The sequence below is a fragment of the Pezoporus wallicus genome, unplaced genomic scaffold, assembly GCF_028554395.1.
Source record: "Pezoporus wallicus isolate ANWC-B61680 ecotype Strahan unplaced genomic scaffold, APGP_CSIRO_Pwel_v1 contig_5767, whole genome shotgun sequence".
Classification (NCBI taxonomy): Eukaryota; Metazoa; Chordata; class Aves; order Psittaciformes; family Psittacidae; genus Pezoporus; species Pezoporus wallicus.
In genome coordinates, this window is record NW_026640599.1 from 8,545,195 (window position 1) to 8,566,941 (window position 21,747).

At 41.9% G+C, this 21,747-nt stretch overlaps 1 long non-coding RNA gene across 1 annotated transcript; it reads right to left on the bottom strand.

The window, feature by feature from the left end:
• Positions 1-993: 993 nt before the first annotated feature.
• LOC130604781 (uncharacterized) lies at positions 994-13,229 on the bottom strand. The gene is made up of 4 exons (XR_008973521.1): positions 12,437-13,229; positions 11,543-11,637; positions 5,381-5,475; positions 994-1,771 (listed from the first exon to the last, which is right to left on the bottom strand). It is a non-coding gene; the product is annotated as an uncharacterized LOC130604781 (long non-coding RNA).
• Positions 13,230-21,747: the final 8,518 nt, after the last annotated feature.

Sequence of the window (21,747 nt, forward strand, 5' to 3'; positions counted from 1 at the left end):
ACAGGAGAACCTGCCTCGGGGAATGTGAGCCTACTAGTGCTGGCTCTCAAGTGGTCGTGAGCCCTGTGAGCACAGCGTGTCACATGGAGAAATAAGCAGTCTCCTACGACTGTAATCTCCTTTGATAGCTGGCTGTCAGCCTCATCGGTATTCAGCCTGGTAGTCACGCAGTGAAAAAGACTTTAAAGGAAACATAAGAAAACTATATGGAAAACATTAAAGCTCCAAAGACAAAACCTTCCCTGGAATATTGTAGGTAGTATGTGATATGAGTCAGTTTTTAAATTACCTTTGCAGTGTGGTTTTTTCCACAAGGCTCCTGCTCAATGCAAAGGATGTTTTTAATTAATGTACAGTTCTTCAGTGTTTCTCCTCATTTTCATCATGTAAAGTGGAACCTTTCATGTCATATTCACTGTATATTCTTCAAACCCTGCCTTGAAGGCAGGTTAATTAATTTCCATGATGTCTTTACTGCGGTACTCTTATAACTCTTTCAAGCATTATAAATTTAACTTTATAACAGCCTTCTAAGTTGAAGTAGTACTATTATATTTTACACACAGGGAAGAACTAACAGAAGGTATTGTATCTGGAGTTGTTTGTAATTGTTTGTTAATTCTTCTACATTGTGGAGCTTGGCAAATTGTTTTAAAGCAGGGAATACTGGATTTAATACAGCTTGCACCTACCAGCATCTAAGAAACAAGACCATAACTGTTCTTGTTCAGGTTAGACTTTAAATACTTTAAGGGTCTTTAAGCACTAGGTGTAGTGGGTCACTTACAGTCTACAAAGCTTTGGTATGCACTTACACCTGTGTAAGTGCATAGTAGCTCCAGGAGTCGGGAACTAGTTTCAGACATACCTGCGTACCCTTCTTTATGATAGATAGAGGAACTCTGGGGAATATTTTAATCTTCAACGTTTAAAAAGGAAGTTATGAACTGTTTGATTGTGCCCATACTTCACAGAACAAAATTATCTTCTTGACCATAGTAGCTAAAGGAGCTTTTCCAGCGGTGATGGGACTACAGCCAGTGCCTGCATGCTCAGTGTTGGAGATGTCACCATGTCCTTCTACAACTCTCTACCCCCGCCTTGCTCTACTGTCCCTTCATATCATGCTAAAGGAAACCGTCCTAGAGGCAGCATGTCACCAGGAGCAATGTGAGGCTCCACTTTCAGTGGTAAGGGAAGGAACACATAACCTGACAGCCCTACAGCCTTGGGGAGCTGAGGCATGGGTCTGGGAAGTTTCTTCTTACCCCCAGGACCAGCAGCATGAATTATCACAGTGCTGCCTGTGAGGACAGGTCGATGGGAAGGTAGAGGCTGGCTGTGCGCTGGGCTGCAGCCAGCCTCTTATCATCAGCTGTCTGGAATGAATTGTAAGGCAATACAGGAATTCTCCCAAGCACAACTTCATCTCCTAAACACAATGTCACACAGAGCCCTCTGATTGTGAAGGTCTTTTATTGAAGATACTTAGGTTATTCTGCTTTCTTCATCTGATGCCTAGTTTGTCCTTCTGTGAATGGAACTCTGATAATATTTGTTCCAGATTCTTGTACTTTAAAGCATTTTTCTTTCATAGTGTGTTGTGCACTGTTAAAATCAATACTACTTTGGTTTCTTTTGTGGAAAACAGTTTTCTTCTCTTACCATGCATTTTCTGCAGGTACTGTATTTAAACAGGTTTGTGCAAATATTCATACATGAGCTACAGTAGCTGTTGATTCACCTAAGTCTGGGAAAATCTCATGTGAATCTGCAGAGAGATGAAGTCAGTTAAGGATGCAGACAGAAGGAAGCTGGAGGGACTCTTAGTTTTGCCACCTTATAGACATTAAAATAAAAGTCGGCAAAAGTGTACAATTATTTTGAAAATCTTGGCTTCTTTTTTCAGTGTTTTTGTATCTTGTGGTTTTACCTATGTGACCAAAGCCTATCCCTAGAAATCTATCCCTAGAGATGCTTCTGAGGGAGACAGAACGGCGAGCCCAGAGCAAAGTGGCCCAATCTGTGATGATCCACAGTTTCAGCTCTATTTTGTCATTTTGAATCAACAGCCAGCAAGTTGAGAACCCAAAAAAGTGAGGCAAACAAAATGGGTGCCTGTGGTGTTTCAGTTAAAGTGATTGGCCCAGTGTCACATAACCACTGCATGTCAAAGATGGGAAATCCATTTCTCCCAAGTGATATTTATCTTCTTTAAGTTCAAAATCAACCTTCCTGGAACCTTAAAACTCCTAGAAGTCCAGTGACTTGTAACTTATGAATGAAATTGAGTTATTGAAATTGAGTGCTTGCAGTGCTGTATTTTTACAGACAATAAACATTTGTCTGAAGAGAAATACTCCTCTTCATCAGGTAACTTTGTGTCTGAGAAAAACAACATGACTCAGAAGTTAAAAAGAGTGTTTTAACACATATATCAGAAACTGAAAAAAAGGTTGTGGGTATGACTAATTATAGTTATTCCTGATTGTTGAAATATTAACTCATCACCTTAAGCATTCTTCTAAAATAGATCATAAATCATAATCATACTTAGAGAGCTATTGAGAAACTAGGTTTGCAGATGGCAGAAATGCTCATGGACTAGTTGGCTGATAAGAAATCTTCCTCATGAGGGATCAGTCTTACACAAAAAGTTCATGGGCACTGAGTCAATAAACTGAGGCACAGTATGGTAACTGAGAATATAAAATGTGTTATCACAGCCAGATATCAACAGCAAAACGGTGCCGTTTCAAAACCACAATTTTGAAATCAAAAGTCATGGTTGTATTTCTAAGGGAATTCTACCTTTTGGTCATGAATTTGACTGGTGAAATGGCTTTGATTTCTGTTGGTCTCTCACTGTCTGAAAACCCATGGGCAGAATATCCACAGGAATTAAGATATCTTTTTAAGTTCCCTTGATTGAAGAGCAGGACCAATGTGTAGCTAGCTCAGTCTGGCAAAGCTTAAACTGCATCTGTCTGCTTTATTTTTGAGTACTTACACAGCTAAGAAGTGTCATTCAGTGAATAATATCAGCCTAATGTTAAAATAACTTTTTGGATGAATCATAATGGATTGCTTTTGTATTTGTCATTTAGCATGCAAAGTTGTATTAGTTGTTCTCCACTTGAAAATATACATTAAAACCCACCTACATTGTTAAATCACACATCTTCTACCACACTGTCCTATGCCATGTATTATTTTTATATTCACAGAATGACTTTAACTAGGAGCATACTCTCACTTGCCTTATGCATTCATGTTATCTTCTGACGTTCAGCTGGAGCTACTTGATTTAGAACTAATGGGGTCAATCTTCACAAAAATACATTAAAACAGAGAAAGAGAGGAGCCCTCTCATCACCTTGTCCTTTGTTTTTTACTGGCAGCACAGGCATTTGAAGTCATGTACAAACATAACCCTGCCTACACACCCTGCTTTGCTGAGCACGGTAATGGAATAAACAGTAGTTGAATGCCCCACAAACCTATTTCACACCTGATTTAAGTTGAATACTTTTTTTAGCGGTGTATCATTTATAAGGTTGATGCATACTTTTTCTCCAGTTCTCCCAGAAATAAGGCCTTCCTTATTTACTACCAAATACCTTCTCTTCTATTCCAGATTCAAAACCTTGTAAGCCATAAATCTTAAGAGCTTTCTTACTAATTTATTTTCAGATTTGTGGCTAGGTATCATTGGGAGATATGAACAAGTTGTATTTTGATGAGTTTTGGATTGCTTTTGATTCTGGGATTAAACTGAAGGTTCTTTACTGCAGTATTAGGCAAAGAAAAGGCAAAAGCTCTGTTAGCTTTTCATGCTTTAACAGGATGTGACACGGTCTTAGCATTTGCTGGGAGAGGCAGAAGATAAGTCTTCCTTAGGAAGGAAAGAATGTCTGCCCTGCAGCCATAGAAACGTTTCTCCATTTCTCTTCACCACCTGCTGAAGTGATTGATATTTGCCTGAAGGATTTGCAGTTATTTGTAGTATTTTTGTTTAACTGCACCAGTGTATTTTGTCAGGAAGAGGAGCATTCTTTCCCCAGCAGTACATCATCTATTCATATAGGGACAATTATGTTATATTCATGTATGACAGAAGCATGGACAGGAACATACCTACATCAGATTGATAATACGCTGTTCTCAAGGTTATGGAATATCAAATCCTAAGATATTTCCACCCTGATTGAATGCCTAAAATAGCATCAAACTAATTAAGTTTAGTTATCGTTGAATAATAATTGTACTGCATCAGATGGCAGTCAGTAGAGAATTATTTTTTAACTTTTTTGGTTAAACTAGCATCATGTGTATAATAAATTGAGTCACATTGAAGGGAAGTCTGACTACCCTGAGGATGCAAAACCTCTGGAAACATATAGACCAGGTAGGACCAAGAAGCCATGTGGTCTTGACGCTGCATAAATTTATGACATGTACAGAGGACTGTGCCTCACACTTAGAGTGAGACCACTGGCATGCTCTCTGCGCACCCTTGCCTGTATACCTGGTAAGTCTAATGCCTCAGCCTTTCTGAGCTCTGTCCCTAAGATAACTCTGGGAGGGACTTGACAATTTGAGGAGAAAAGCCAGTGTTCTTTAGGTCTGCTTTCACAAGTGAACTTTTTAAATTATTGTTTTTAAGTCATAAACAGTAATTCATGACAGAAACAGATGTCACTTAGGAATATACTTAATACCTGCCCTGCATAGGAAAATAGAAGTTGAATTCTGATTGCTTTTATTAAAGAAGAGAGAAGGAACATTGTAAAAGATGAGGAGTTTATTTACTTTCATAATCAGTTTTCATTCTTCCTTAACTTCCACAGACTGTGGTAGTTATTCATGTGTGTGACTTGGCGCACTCAAGCATAGAGAATGCGATGCTGGTCACAGTGATTCTGTGGTTGCTTCAAAGCAAGATAAATCAGGCTGTGCCTGTAGATACCTACAGTCTAAAGGTCTCCTGGTTGTTAAAATGAGACCAGTAATTTTGAAGCAATTAATGTTTGAAAAATGGCTGAGCTGAGCCTCAAATCAATGAGTATAAAATATTACACTGAACATTTTAACACAAAACGAGAAGGTCGATTGACAAAACTTGTTCATCAAGAACGAAATGGATCTTCAGGCTGAGCTCCACTGACTTCAACACAGCTACAACAAATTACACAGTCTGCCTCTGAACAGAAAAGAATATTTCTTTTTATAATGTATAAACATTCAAAAAAGAAATCTTAAATATATTTGCTAAGAAGAAAACATAACTTTATAGAAGCCTCACAGAGATATATTTAGATAGTTGTCATACATTTCAAAACTTGAGTAAGCATCAGATATTAATCAAACATTAACTTACCTTAATTTCACAGGTTAAAGGTCATTCCCATGTATGATTACGGATCAATTTTCTGCCTCCCTGCCAATCCAGCAATTCAGGGAACGTGCTGCTTCCTGTAAATTTGAATTTTACAGGAATTATAACTAAGCAAACACAGTGAATGCATTTTGTAAATGTTTACAAACCTCTGCAGCCAACATAAGAGGACCAAAATATAAAATAAAATAATCTGGTAATTGCTAATGAGTTACTAAAAATAGCCATGACAGACTCTGTGGCAATAATATGAAGGATGGTACCAAATGCTTAATCCTGGTTTTGCGGTCATTTAGTGTGTTAGTGGAATCTCTCTCTTTGAAAATTAGTCTCCTTACCCCTCCCTACCTCTGACCACCAAAAACCATCCTTTTTTTTTTCTTGTTTTATTTCTAAGGTAGGTCAGAACATTCAAAGTTTGCTTTTAAATGAATTTGTGATATTTATGAGACAAGTTATTTACTCTGTCTTCAAGCTCAATTTGAAGATACAACCTGATGCAACTAACCCAACTAGTTGGAAAACAAAATAAGATGGCTGACCCAGCATTTTTATTCAGGGAGAATTCTGCCATTTCAGAATTTCTTTTCATTTCAAATCGAAGTAATGGAAATTACTTGTAGTTAAAAAATTTTTAAGGATTCTGTGTTTTTCCTCCTAGCCATACGACAAAGTTTTCATAGCACTCTTGCATGTCTTGTTACCACAGTGTAGTGATCCATTAGCACATCTAGAAACAGGTAGGTCTTCCAATCTGGGACTTAAATTTTCCATATTTATAGATACTAATGGTGTTTCTCTTCTTTTCCAAATGACATGACAGAGATCTAAATCCATGTCTAAAACCAACCTTAGGCTCTTTTGGATACTGCAGGCTCTCTTCATTAGGGACTGTAGTGACAGGACAAGGGGTAATGGGTTAAAAACTTAAACAGGAAGTTTAGACTGGATATAAGGAAGAAGTTCTTTACTGTGAGGGTGGTGAGGCACTGCAATGGGTTGCCCAAGGAAGTTGTGAATGCTCCATCCCTGGCAGTGTTCCAGGCCAGGTTGGACAGAGCCTTGGGTGACATGGTTTAGCGTGAGGTGTCCCTGGCCATGGCAGGGGGGGGTGGAACTAGATGATCTTAAGGTCCTTTCCAACCCTAACTATTCTATGATTCTATAATTCTCTGATACTTCATTACAATATTTTTTCTACCTTCCTCTAAACAATTTTAACTCAGACCTGATCCACGCTATACATAGCATCCCTATCCTTTTTCTGAAGTCATTTCTAAGGCCCAGTTAGAATTAAACTTTTAGCTAGAGGTATTAAAGATAACAGGAAGGAATTCTACAGGTACATAGCAAATAAAAAACAGACAGAATGTAGGCCCCCTCAGGAAGCTGTCGGGAGAACTGACTGCACAGGATTTGGAGAAGGCTGAGGTTCTGAATGACTTCTTTGCCTTGGTATTCACTGGCAAAGGCTCTGACCGCACCACCCAAGTCTTGGAAGGCAGATGCAGGGACTGTGAGAATGAAGACCTTGCGCCCACTGTAGGAGAGGATCTGGTTCGAGACCATCTTAAAAATCTGAACGTGCACAAGTCCATGGGACCTGATGAGATCCATCCATGGGTCCTGAAGGAGCTGGCAAATGAAGTTGCGAAGCCACTGGCCATCATATTTGAGAAATCATGGCAGTCAGGTGAAGTTCCCAACAACTGGAAAAAGGGAAATATAACCCCCATTTTCAAGAAGGGGAAAATGGATGACCCAGGGAATTACAGACCAGTCAGTCTCACCTCTGTGCCTGGCAAAATCTTGGAGCAGATTCTCCTGGAAGGCACACTAAGGCACATGAAAATCAACAAGGTGCTTGGTGACAGCCAGCATGGCTTCACTAAGGGGAAATCCTGCCTGACCAATTTGGTGGCCTTCTATGATGGGGCTACAGAACTGATGGACAGGGGTAGAGCAGTTGATGTCATCTACCTGGACTTGTGCAAAGCGTTCGACACTGTCCCACACGACATCCTTGTCTCTAAATTGGAGAGACATCAATTTGATGGATGGACCACTCGGTGGATAAAGAACTGGCTAGATGGCTGCACACAGAGAGTTGTGGTCAATGGCTCAATGTCTGGCTGGAGACCAGTAATGAGTGGTGTCCCTCAGGGATCGGTGTTGGGACCGGTCTTGTTCAACATCTTCATCATTGACATGGACAGTGGGATTGAGTGCGCCCTCAGCAAGTTTGCCGACGACACCAAGCTGTGTGGTTCGGTTGCTACCCTGGAGGGAAGGAATGCCATCCAGAGGGACCTTGACACACTTGTGAGGTGGGCTGATGCCAACCTCATGAAGTTTAGTCATACCAAGTGCAAGGTCTTACACCTGGGTCGGAGCAATCCCAGGCACAGCTACAGGTTGGGCAGAGAAGAGATTCAGAGCAGCCCTGCAGAGAAGGACTTGGGGGTGTTGGTTGATGAAAAAATGAACATGAGCTGGCTTCAGTGTGTGCTTGCGGCCCAGAAAGCCAACCGTGTCCTGGGCTGCATCAAAAGGAGCGTGACCAGCAGGTGGAAGGAGGTGATCCTGCCCCTCTACTCTGCTCTTGTGAGACCTCACCTGGAGTATTGTGTGCAGTTCTGGTGTCCTCAACATAAAAAGGACATGGAACTGTTGGAACAAGTCCAGAGGAGGGCCAGGAGGATGATCAGGGGACTGGAGCACCTCCCGTATGAAGACAGGCTGAGGAAGTTGGGGCTGTTCAGCCTGGAGAAGAGAAGGCTGCGTGGAGACCTCCTAGCAGCCTTCCAGTATCTGAAGGGGGCCTATAGGGATGCTGGGGAGGGGCTCTTCATTAGGGACTGTAGTGACAGGACAAGGGGTAACAGGTTCAAACTTCAACAGGGGAAGTTTACGTTGGATATAAGGAGGAAATTCTTTCCTGTTAGGGTGGTGAGGCACTGGAATGGGTTGCCCAGGGAGGTTGTGAATGCTCCATCCCTGGCATGGACGAGGCCTTGGGTGATATGATTTAGCGTAAGGTGTCCCTGCCCCCAGCAGGGGGGTTGGAACTAGATGATCTTAAGGTCCTTTCCAACCCTAACTATTCTATGATTCTATGATTCTATGATTCTATAATGCATAATGCTATTTCACCATCTTTATTTTGCTCTTCTGTCTTTCCTAAATTATGCATATACTTCTATCCTGATGTTCCAGCCACAACTGCTAATCCTCCACAGGTCTCTGTACTAGCTAGTTTCACATTCTTACTGAATTGTTATGTATCCTCTGTTTTGTTGTACTAATGTAATAAATTCATCCTGGCCATCACAAGAGGCTAATTTTTAGCCAGTATTTTCGCACTCTGTATTAGCCAGCAAGTGCTCTTATCAGTAGTGGCACTTTCATTCCTCTGATCTGCTGATATTTCATTCTCACTGCATTATGCTCATGCAGATTAAATGAGTCCCAGCTTAGTTCCCTACTTCTATATTTAAGATCTCATCAATCAAATTAATCTTAATCCAAGTCCTTAATTCAAACTGGTGTATAATCCTCTTCCAAAAAATGTTTCCCAGTGGCAGACCAACCCTAAACCTTCCTACAGGGTGATTTGTTGGTTTTCACTCTCTAGTTACATCTTTCTTCTCAGTCTTTAAAAGTCAGAAGAATTCCATTCTGTTTTTATTGGTATTGGTATTTGTATTAATCACAGTTAACTGGGCTGCAATTTCAGACATCTTTTCCATGTCTTCTTACTAGCAGAAAATTGCTTCAGCAGTTGGAGCAATTTTTCCATGTTCATTCATGAGCCTTGACCTACTGGGGCAGAGGCATGCAAGAGTCAGAAAGACCATCTCCTATGTGATTTAGGCTAGCCAAACTAAATAAAATTATTTCAACATCTTAAGCAAACCACTACCACTTGACCGCCCCCCCCCCCCCCCCAAAATAAAGCAGTATTAAGTACTTAGTGTCAAAATCAGGAAGGCCAAAGCCCAGCTGTAGCTGATATGGCTGAGGGGCCCTGGTTGGAGCAAGACAGATTCTGTAAGAATGCTAATTGGAAAAGCAAGTTCAAGGAAAATGAGTTTCTGGTGATGAAAGCCCCTAGTGCCAACAGGTGTCATTGGAAAAGCTGGTGAACTCAGTGCCTTTCTTCTGCCTCTGTCTTCACAGTCAATGCCAACTTCCAGACTCCAAACTCCCTGTATGGGCACAGTTGGGGAAGGAACTGGGCAGGCAGCAGTGGAGGAGCAACAGGTTAGAGAAACTGGATGTATTCAAATCCATTGGGCTGGATGGGAATAAGCCCAAGCTAATGGAGGACCTGGTGGGTTTGAGTGTGAGGTTACTATCTATCTTTAAAGAAGGCATGAAGAAGGACTTGGGAAACTATATGTCAGTCAGTTTCACCTCAGTCAGTGGAAAGATCAGGGAGCACATAATCAGCAGCAGTCAGCCCAGGAAGACAAATTGTGTTTGACCTGCTTGATTCCCTGCTATGATAACATGAGTGGCTCTGTGGGCAAGGGCAGAGCGATGGGTGTAATATACCTTGACCTGAATACAGCTTTTGACACCACCTTCCCCAGCCTTCCTCTCTGGAAACAGCATAAGTATGGACTGGACAAACAGACTGTTTAGATGACTCGAAAACTGGCAGTAAGGGTAGCAGTCAGTAATCCAACATTTTGCTGGTAAGCAGGGGTCAATATTGGCACCCTTATCCAGTGCCTTTATTAGCAACCTGGCTGCAATGCAGAGCTCGTTCTAAGCAGATTTGCACATGATTCTAAGTTAGGGTAAGTGGCTGCTGGTTCAACCCTAAAGAACCCTGAAAATCTTAAGGATTGGATGGAGATGTCATGATCCTTATGAAGTTATGCACCTGGGACAGCTGGAATAACCCCATGTTTGGGTATAGGCTGGGAAGTGGCTGAGTAGGTCATAGTCCTGTGGGTTACAGTGCACACTGGGCTGATTGTGAACCTGTGGCATGCCTTTCCGAAAGAAGGTATGTACTGAGTTACATTATAAGTGTGGCCACCACATCAAGGGAAATTTGCTGAAAATCTCTGCTTGGTACTGGTGAAGCCATACCTGATATAACTGAAATAGTGTTTAGTTTTGGATATCTGTGCTCCAGAGAGACATGGCAAAATTCAGTGGAGAGTGAATAAGAAAACTATTGAAGAGGCTGAAGGAATTGGATTTACTTAGCCTGGTCAAAAAGAAGCTAACTGTAGCTAGCAACTACAACTGTTTGAAGGATTATTAACAAAAGTGACAGAACCAAACTCTTCCTGCTACTGCAGGTCTAACAGAGCAATTGTCACAGTTTGCAACTTCGGAGGTTCAGACTGGGTATCGGAAAATAAAATCAACAAGAAGGCAGCTGGGTACTAGAATAGGTTGTCCAGAGGGGTGGAGGAATCTCTGTCACTGGGGTTTTTCAAGACTTGGGCAAAACCAAGTGACATTATCTAGTTGTGAGATGGTCCAGCTAAGAGACAACCTTCAGAGGAGACTTCCAACCAATATTTTTATTCTCTTGCAGCAGGTCTTACAACATCTTACTAATAAAGCCCTATTATTAAAATAATCTATTGATTAACTTGTTTGTTTTCATGAGCAGTGGCAGAAGATTGTCACCTAGCCTGTTTGAAGAGAGAAGATTCAACAGATGGGAAACACGTTGGTGAATTGCATTGCGTAAATGAGACAACACCTCTCATCATCCCACTTTATGGAAGTAGAACTATAGCAAGGAACTTCAGCTAAGCAAAGGCATGCAAGTCACACTTCTGCTCCACATCCCTCTTTCCCTTGCCCTGGCACCCATTCGCTTTTCCAACTGAGTTGACTTAGTCCTCTACCACATTAAAATCTGAATCTAAACTCAGTTGTTCCTTCTGCCTTGTCTGAAACAAAGAGGATGGGATGCACCTAACATACCTACAAGTGCTGAAAAACCAGATGTTTTGGTTTATAGTGTACAAATCTTTAGCAAAGAAATCTGAAATACATATACTAAAAAGATAAAATAATGTAATTTTACAGAAGTTTGAGAGAGATGTATTTAGATAGTTGTACATTTCAAAACTTGATCAAACATGTGATGTTAATCAAACATTAACTTACCTTAATTCCAAAGGTTAAAGATCACTGTCATGTACAACTGAGGATCAGTATTCTTCCTCCCTGCAAATCCTGAAATTCATGGAACATGCTGCCTCCTGTAGATTTAAATTACACAAGTTATAACATAGAGATGGCTGATGTCATTGTGAGGCCACTCTTGCTAATCTCTGAAGGGTGATGGTGATCAGGGGAGGTTCCTGGGGACTGGAATAAAAGCAAATGTCACTGCTTTCTTCAGGAAGGGCAAAAAGGAAGATCCAAGAATCTACAGGGCAGGCAGCCTCATCTCCCTGGGAAGGATTTCCAAACTTGTTAAGGATAAGAAGGTGTTGGGGAGTAGTCAGCATTGATTTACAAAGAGGAGATTATGCCTCCCCTATGATCAGATGATATGGGTGGCTTGGTGAAGGAAGGGAGAGTAGTGGACATTATTTATAGACTCAAGCAAGGCTTTCAACACTGTCTTCCATAGCATCCTCAAGACAAACTGATGGACTAGATAAATGGACAGTGAGGTGAATTGAAAACTAACTGAACTGCCAGGCTTAAAGGGTTGTGATCAGTGGCATGAAGTCAAGCTGGAGGCCAGCCACTAGTAGTGTACCCCAGCAGTCAATACTCCTCAAAACTTCATTAATGACATAGATGATGAAAGAGACAGAATGCACCCTCAGCAAGTTTGCAAATGACACAAAACTGGGAGGAGTAGGTAGTACATCAAATGGGTGCACTGCCATTCTGAGGGACCTCAGCAGGCTGGAGAAATAGGTCAACAGAAATGGAAGTGCCAAGTCCTGCATCTGGGGAGAAATAGCAAGTACTTGTGAGTGTATGGAAACACCATATCTGACCTCCCATTTAATTTTGATTGAAGCAACAGAAGTCTCCTTTTACCTGCCTTTTGGCCTTGTCCTTTTCTTCAGGGCTGCTCTCAATCTTGTCATCAGCCAGCTTGCATTTGTGCTTGGGATTGCCCCAGCACATGTGCAGGACCTTGCACCTGGTCTTGTTGAACCTTATGAAATTCACACTGGCTTACTTCTCAAGCTTGTCCAGGTTGCTCTTGATGTCATCCCATCCCTCAGGCACATCAGCCACACCACTCAGCTTGGTTTTGTCTGCAAACTTGCTGAGGGTGCACTCGATCCCACTGTCTGTCATTGATGAAGATATTAAACACCACTGGTCCTAGTATGGATCCCTGAGGGGTCACCTTGTCACCAATCTCCATCTGGACATTGAGTCATTGACCACTACCCTCTGGATAGTGACCATCCAGTCAATTCCTTATCCACCAATCAGTCCATCCAGCAAATCCAGATGGAAGGGAGTTTAAAGTAGGGCTTGAATAGACAGGTTCTCAGCAATAACAACAATGAAATTATTCCAGGAGTTGCACTTATTTCCTCAGCAAACACTTCCCTAGAAGAAATGCTGCAAGCTAATGAAGTAAGAAGATGAAGAAATGATCCTGCAGCATGAATACTCAGACCGGTCATAGACTTAGGAAAATACTTCATTTAAACATGAACTTAAAAATAATTTCAGAGCCTCACAGCTCCAACAGATACACTTCTGAAGGTCTTTCTGGTGTGAGAAGTACGTCCTATCATCCAGACTAACATTTACTTTTCTCAGCTGGGATTCAGGAGATATAAATCAGACCTTTGAATCCTAGCTCTAAGTTAACAAACCCACTGAAATAATAGATAAAAGCCTTTCCAAAAATATCGTATGCAGCCAGTTCTTTTTGTCAACCATATAGTTCTGACAGAAAACAAAAACCCCCAAAAACCTTAATAGATTGAACTTTAGTGACTCAATGTTGAATAAATCTTAGGAGGATAGCCTAAAGCCTTAGCTTAAATTTAACAAAAGTCCCAATCTAAAGTCAAGACATAAGCGCATATAAAATCTGTCATCTTGTGGAGAATTCTTTATCTGGTTCAGAAGCCTGCAGTGACAGCCTGAATCTCACTTATCCTCCCAACTCAATTCAATGGTTATTAAGAAAACTAAAACCCCACATAATTAAAAAAATAATTTCAAAACTAATTCACAGGGAGTCCGTAAAACATGAGAATGATTTCCCCTCCACCCCCAAGGGTTTTCAGATCTATAGATCTGTGGTTATGACAAGAACCAGTATCACAGTCCGTGGTGCAGTTTTCACTAGAGATACGGGCACATCCGATTGCATTGAGGATAAAAGCTAGACGGGGGGGGGGGGGGGGGAGAACCTCTAAATTTTCATGCAATTTCCCAATTGTATTTTTTCATTTTATACAAATCCTCTGCTGAGACAGAGTTACTCAGGAGTTCTCAGATTCTTGGAGTCAAGTTCAAGTCTTGTGATACAGATCAAGTGCTCCAATGGCTCAGCAGTGGACAAAAATACTACACCAGATACTTTGTTCAGACTGCGGGGAAGAACACTGCGATGTTGAGACCACGGCTGAAGTACCGTGGCCACTCTGGGGCTCCCTAGCATGAGAAAATGGGCAAGTCCAGCAGATGGCTAACAAGCCTGCTGAAAGGACTGAAGTACAATATACTGAGGAGAGGCTCAGAGATCTGAGTTTACTTAGCCTCTAGAAAAGAATGATGAAGGGAGGTATTTGTCCTGTCTGCAACTATGCATTTGGGGTGGAGGAGAAGAGAGCCAGACTCTTCTTAGTTCTCTCATCTCATCTGTGAGACAAGCAAGAGGCAATGGACACAGCTCAGAACACGGAAGATTCCAAACCCTAGAACAAGTTTCCCAGAGAGGCTGTGGAAATTCCATTCTTGAAAATATTTAAAACCCAACAGTTCAAAGCCATGAGCAACCTGCTCTAAGTGGACCTGCTTTGCACAGGAAGTTGGACTGGCAACCCCAGAGGTCCCTTCTAACTTTTGTAATTCTGTGACTCTAACAATTAAAGTTGTGATTTCTTCAGAGTCTTCAGAGACTATACCAGCTTACAAGAGTCTTCATACCTCCAGCACTCTTCTCACCTCCCAGTGCATTTCTCCTCCAGCTTGGCTGGCAGCAATGCAAACTGAACAGGGAAAGTGACCCAGCTTAAAAACAGGTTTGGGAAGAGGAAAAATGAAGTTTTCTTAAGTAACCCAACTGCCTGGAGATGGTTCAGAACGTGCTGCACAAACTGTCATATCAGTGCACTATGGCAGAGGTTCAAAATGAGCATTGACAAGGGAAGTACCTAAGGATCATTTACCTGGAAATGTCTTACCAATAATCAGTGTTAGAATTTTTACTATTTCAGAAACTCTCATATTTTAATAAATATTTCCAGTCCTTTTTTGTGCCAGTTATACCAGTGCAATATTGTTCTGCCAACACAACCATACGGAAACAGAGTAACACAAATAAACCGACTTCATGAAGTGGTCAGTGCTAAATCCGATACTAATAAATATGAACCTAGCTTTAGTACTATCAAGGGAATAATTTCACAGAGCTACTATACTGGGGGAACTTCAGTTGAAAAGTCTCCTGTGCTACTGCTAATTCAGCTCAGCTCAACAGAAAACAAGGCTTCTGTGGCTTCCGATTTCTTGTTATTGTATAAAGGTACAACATAAGAACATCTGCTGAAGAAATCATATGGATATAGTACTGCAGCTATGTAAATTAGGTGTGCTTATTATTGTTACCATGAAAAATATCAAAAACTATGTGGACAGGCAGGACCCCTTAATCTGCATCTCTGACTGATAAGCAAGATGTAATAGTCTTGATCTGCACTGGATGTAATTTTTTCCTCACATACCATGTTCTTCAGTGTGTTCTGAAGATCAGTGTAGGCTCTCCAAATATCATAAAAGTTTAAATATCTCAGCACTCCAGTTTGGAGGAGCACTCCAGTTTGGGGAGGGCTCAGTGGTTTACACCTTGTCTCTTCAGGCACACATGCATCATCTACACAAGAAGCTTGGAATAGGGACTGGAGTACATTTAGCCTTTACTGCACAGCACAGCACAAAAGGAAGCTACTCAAAACCTGCTGTCCAAAGACACATTCTCACTGTGCTACACATAGATGGAATTATTTGAGCTGGAAACATTTTTGACCCACCAGTACTTTCCTCTGGCAAACTACACAGTAACCTACAAAATGGGAGGAACGTGCTCCATCTTCTGGGTGCATCTCATACACAAGTTTTATCGAAGGATTCAAAAGTAAATACAAAGGAAGAAACTGCATTTAAAATAGCTTCCAGTTTTTGGTAAATGAGTTAACTTTTTGCTCCACATGATTGTCATGGGGTGGGTGCCTCTAATAGGTACATCCCCTACACCCTTACCTAGTCTCATGCAGCTGACAAGACATTACCTGATTGAAGAAGGGCTTGGGTATTAAGGAAGGAAACTATTAAGTGCTGTACTCTCCTCCTTTACCCCTTTTATTACTTTAATTTATTTAGAAAATGTCAATCTGTGCAAGAAATCTGAAACAGTCATGCTGTCTTCTCAATATAAAGTTATTTGCCTCTTGGCACGTAAGCTGTTTCTTCTAAGTGCTTCCCTATGCCCTAAGTCAGACACACATCTTCAGTGGTTTTTTGATACTCTAACATCTACCTATATAACTACTGCTGGATTAACATAAGCTGCTTATAGCAACATATATTCAGCTACTGGTTATATTATTTTCTTTTTCTTAGTTACCATACATTATTTTCTGTATTATACTATACTAAATACTACAGTTAACTTTGACTTTTGTAGTCCTAAACAGTAGCATTACAGCAGTTTAGTTTAAAACGTATCATGATGTCTGAAATTATTCTTCCTACCTTTGTAAGTCAAATGTACACCTAGTAATATGACAGCATCAATTCAAATTGGGGAGAGGAGTGAAAGACGAGGAGGCTGTTCAGGATTGCGGCACAATTAAATACAGAGGAGTGCTAGCTAACCTTGGCCTTTTCCACTTCCTTTTCAGCAAATATTTCATTACTTGGTGTTATTGTAACAAACAAAACACCAATATTTGTTTCACTTATAGGTGGCATGCTTACATTTTAGTGAAACACCACCTATGCTGTTGTACATTTCCAACACCTTGATGAAATTCATGCCCTATATTGGAAAGAGCTTTCTGGTCTGTTGTGGTTTAAGTAAGTCCAGCCAGCAACTAAGTACTCTGACCAAGGACTTTTCAATTTCATGCTCTGCCAGGGAGGAGGGACATGGGAAGCCAGGAGGAAGCAGAGACAAGACACCTGACCCAAACTAGCCAAAGGGGTATTCCCTACCACAGCACGTCATGCCCAGTATATAAACTGGGGGCAGTTACCCAGAAGGGTTAGATCACTGCTCGGGTCAGGCTGGGTATCTTGTGTTTTCTGCATATACATTTCTCCTTTTGGTTTTTTTTTGTTTGTTTGTTTTTTTTTCCCTATTATTAATAACAATTTTGTTACTGTAGTTACTATTTCTATTGTTATTATATTTTACTTAATTTAAATTATTGAACTGTTCTTATCTCAACCTTTGGGTTTTACCTTCATCTGATTCTCCTCCTCATCCCATTGGGGAGTAGGGGGAATGATAAAGCAGCTGCCTGCTGCTTGGCTAAAATCAGCTGCCTGAGTTGCTAGCTGGGCTTAAACCACATCATGCTTGCTGGCCAACACTCTGGTTAACTGGGTTACAAGTGGTATAAGCTGCTATTAAGGGGGTGGAGCTGACAACCACAGCAGGATAAAGGGTGCCCATTACTTTTGACTCAGTGACTCAAGTGGAATACACTAAGACTGGACAACCACACCAATGGGTCTTAGGGCATCTTTTAATATGTTTTCAGCTGAAAGGTCTGACAGAACCATCTGATATCTTTATGAATACTAAAATCAGTAGATGCACCCATACTTTTTGAAAGTGGCTAGTGCCATTTAGGAACAAAGAATTGAATATTTCATTAAGTATTTCATAAGCCACAGGTTAACTGAGACTAAGATACTGCAGGTCCTTGTGATTAGACTAACAGCTGCAAGAGTACAAATACTATTTCTCCAGAGCTTAAGAAGCTATTTACCAAGTCTAGAGGAAACCTATCCCTACACACACTAACAACTCAATTGTGGCTTCTTCCTTTCCATTTCTACTCAGGCTCCTACGCTGCAGCCAGTTAGAAGCAGGGGACTGTGAGGTGGTATCGCCAGTCTGAAGATCCATCTCTATATTCCAGCACACCCTGCACCACTACTTAGCACTGACTACTTCTGCCATTTTCAGCAAAACTGAGGATCTAGCTGCATATTGTTACTTGCTTAAGACACAAAGGTTCCTATGACAGAGCTGTTGCAAGAGTCCCTCTGGTCAGCCACCTACTCCGTCAGTTGATAATTAACATCCCAGACCTATTCCAGAGCAATTTGACAAGGCAAACTGGGACAGTCACTGTCCATTAGGTTCAGAAGAAGGCAAGGTCTTCCACATCTTCTCAGGGTTTTGGGCTTCTCAGCAAGCCTCCACAGCCACAGCTTTAACCACCGTAGCTTCTATATATATCTCCAGTTCCAGTCATGAGCAGGGAGATCTTTCACTTGAGTCAGGCAGCAAGGGTAAAATTCTCCTCAGAAACCTCCTTAATGCATCTTTCCCCACTCCCCCACTGTCTGCTCCAATTAGTTTTAAAACCTTGTAAGTCACAAGCTGTTTCCTCAAGCACTTCGCAGTACTTGACTTTCCTCTCTAAGCCCAGAGACTAAATAAGAGTAACTGCAGAGTCCTGTCACTGTCTTGAAGACTGCCACAAAGCTGAATCCTCTCTGACAGAATGGACCACTGATAGTGGGATGTATATAACCCATGTGAGTCTGGGTGTATATCTGCTGCTCTTAGCTATATTTACTATAGATGGAACCAGCAGTATCCATCAAGTGTTCCCGTCAGTGACAGGCTTGGACCTCAGCCTGTACTTACATGCCTGGGTCAGCTTGTTCTTTAGAACTCTTTTTACCTACAAGTTAGAACTCTTTTTACCTACAAGTTAGAACTCTTTTTACCTACAAGTTAGAACTCTTTTTACCTACAAGTTAGAAGCAATCTGCTTGCTCTCATCTGCCGAGGATGGTTTGTTTTTTTGCTTGTCTGCACCCTCCAGAGGCCAAGCACGCAAAGGCATTTTTCTGATGCTCTTCCTCAATTGGGAATAAAACTCATTAATTTAACCATAAAGTAGGGCTGATTAAGGAATCCAGATGCTGGTGACCGCAGAAGACACTCCTAAATTATCACAGCCTAAACACACAAACATGAGCTCCCAGCTTTTGTAAGAGAGAAGAATAAGTGCCTACAGAATACACTGAGAGTACTTCAAAAAAGAATTTAGTGTTAGGTGTGGTGCAGTAACAGAGCCTTTCACTGTTACCAGGCCTCTTTCAGCTTCTGCTTAAGCACATTATGAAAACATGAAGAAAAAGCAACTCATAAGACAGACAACAGAGTCTCACCTATGTATTCTTTTTATGTATTTTTGCCCCACTAAGCATCTAAAGAAAAGTCTGGAAACATAATTAGGGTAATTAAGATTTCTGGATCCCAAGTATGGCCAAGGAGCAAACAAGCACCTGAAAGAAGCAAGTCTTTAGGCACTTCCAGTGGTACCCTGCCACTAGTATCTACTTCCTAGATGGAATTACTACATGAAGCTACTCACTGTTTTCAGCTTCTCTATTTGGTTGAAGTTGTATTTTATAATCACAAAGTTGATCTTTGGCATTAAATTTGATGAGCAAGATATAGCACAAGCAACTGGAATTAATCAATAGGAACTCCAGCTCTTGCTTGGCATGAAAGGCGTGCTTCCTGATGGCCTCTTCTCCAAAGAGACAGGCATACATGGCATGAGAAATAAAATCTGAAGATTCATGGGTTTGTACCACAATTAGAAAGCACTGCCAACAGGTACCTCCACGAAGCCAGCAACAGGCCTCAGGTTTACAGGGACAAATAAAGCTGCACTCAAGATTATTTCAGATGAGATTTTCCTCTTTCCATGTGTCTTCCAAAAGGCTGCACTTCTTTTAAGTGCTCACTCCTATGAAGTGGTCGAACTGCCTATAGGACAGCATAGTGTCCATATGTGTCCTAGCTTTTCCTCTTCATGGAGGAAGAGCTAGGCTTGAGTCCTCTAGTAACTCAGGTGACACAGGTATTCAAGTCCCATACTTGTGTTCAGTAACAGCAAATAATTATGGCTTAGAGTGGAGCTTGCTCAACAGCAGAAACAGTCAATACCCCAACTCACCTGAAACAGGACTTACCTTCTCACCAGGGGGCTGCAGGGAGCGGCAGTCCTGGCACTAGTTTACATGCAGTGAGTCCCAGCTGATCATCACAGAAGAACCTGGTCAGTACAGTCGGGCACCACACTGAGCAAACTGCCACCCTTGGTCACCAGCTCACTTTCATTGTGAACATCACTCAGATTACAGAGCAAGCATTGTGGCACTCTAATCTCTACCAGGTTGTATACTACACACTATGTATACTAATGTAAATGTGCGTGTATATACACATGGTACCATATCTATGTATAGCATGTATCACTGTGGTGAACTGACCCTGGCTGACACCAGGGCTCACTGAAGCCACTCTATCACTCCCCTCCTCAGCTGGATGAGGGAAAATTTAACAAAAGGCTCATGGGTTTAGATAAGGACAGGGAAATCACTCACCAGTTACTGTCATGGGCAAAACAGCTCAGATTGGGGAAATCAGTTCAATTTATTGCCAATCAAATCAGAGTGGGATAATGAGAAATAAAACCAGAACATAAAACACCTTCTCACCACCCCACCCTCTTTTCCAGGCTCAACTTTACTCCCAAATTCTCTACCTCCTCACCTCCTGAGGTGCAGGGGATGAGGCTTGTGGTCAGCTCATCACACGTCTCTGTTGCCCCCTTTTCCTCAGGGGAGGACTCCTCACACTCTTCCCTGCTCCACCGTGGGGTCCCTCCCATGGGAAACAGTCCTCCACTAACTTCTCCAACATGAGTCCTTCCTACAGGTCACAGTTCTTCGTGAACTGCTCCAGTGTGGGTCTCTTCCATGGGGTGCAGTCCTTCAGGAACAGACTGCTCCAGTGGGGCTCCATTCCATGGGGTGCAGTCCTTCAGAAGCAGACTGCTCCAGCGTGGGTCCCTTCCATGGGGTCACAAGTCCTCCAGCAAACCTGCTCCAGTGTGGGCTCCTCTCTCCGTAGGACCACAGGTCTTGCCAGGAGCCTGCTCCAGTGCAGGCTTCCCATGGGATGACAGCCTCCTTTGGCAACCCCCTGCTCCAGCATGGGATCCTCCATGTGCTGCAGGTGGAGATCTGCTCCACCATGGACCTCCATGGGCTGCAGGGGAACAGCCTGCCTCACCATGGTCTGCATCACAGGCTCCAGCGTCTGAAGCACCTCCTCCCCTGCTTCTGCAGTGCCCTTGGAGTCTGCAGGGCTGTTGCCTTCATAGTCTCTCACTCCTCTCTCCAGCTGCGGTTGCTGTTGTGCAGTAACTTTTTCCCCTTCTTAAATGTTACCACAGACATGCTGCCATCACTGATGGGCTCAGCCTTGGCCAGCAGCAGGTCCATCTGGGAGCTGGCTGGCACTGGCTGTATTGGACACTGGGGAAGCTTCTCACAGAAGCCACTCCCTTAGCCCCTGCTACCAAATCCTTGCCATGCAAACCAATATGATCATATATATGCATGGCACTAGCACACAGTACCACATATACCCATACTAGCACAAACAGTGCAGTCGTATGATAAAACCTATCAGTAATAACAAGTACATGGCACAGAGCTCAATAATGATGGGTTACTGGCTCCTCCTCATGCTCTTGCATAAGGAGAGGGTTTTGTTTTGCTTTTAACAATATACTTTTTTTTTTTTTCAGTTAGTGTGTCTAGACTGTATCTGCTAAGGATTAGGGTGGAAAAGCAGTGGGGCTGTCAAATCAAATGCACACCTGCCCCATTGTAAAGAGGCAAAGAAGATTTGGAACAATGAACAAAAATCATGTTTCAAAGTTTTAATCAGAGGGAAGACCTCAAAGTGGGAAACAGAGAACAAAAAGTTTATACTTCAGCTGCAGGGAATTAATTTTTGAATCCCTACTTCCAATTTCACGCTACAGGTGAAAAGGCAGCAGCACTTCTCAAAATTAAATGAGAATTACTAAAAATTTAACTAGAAA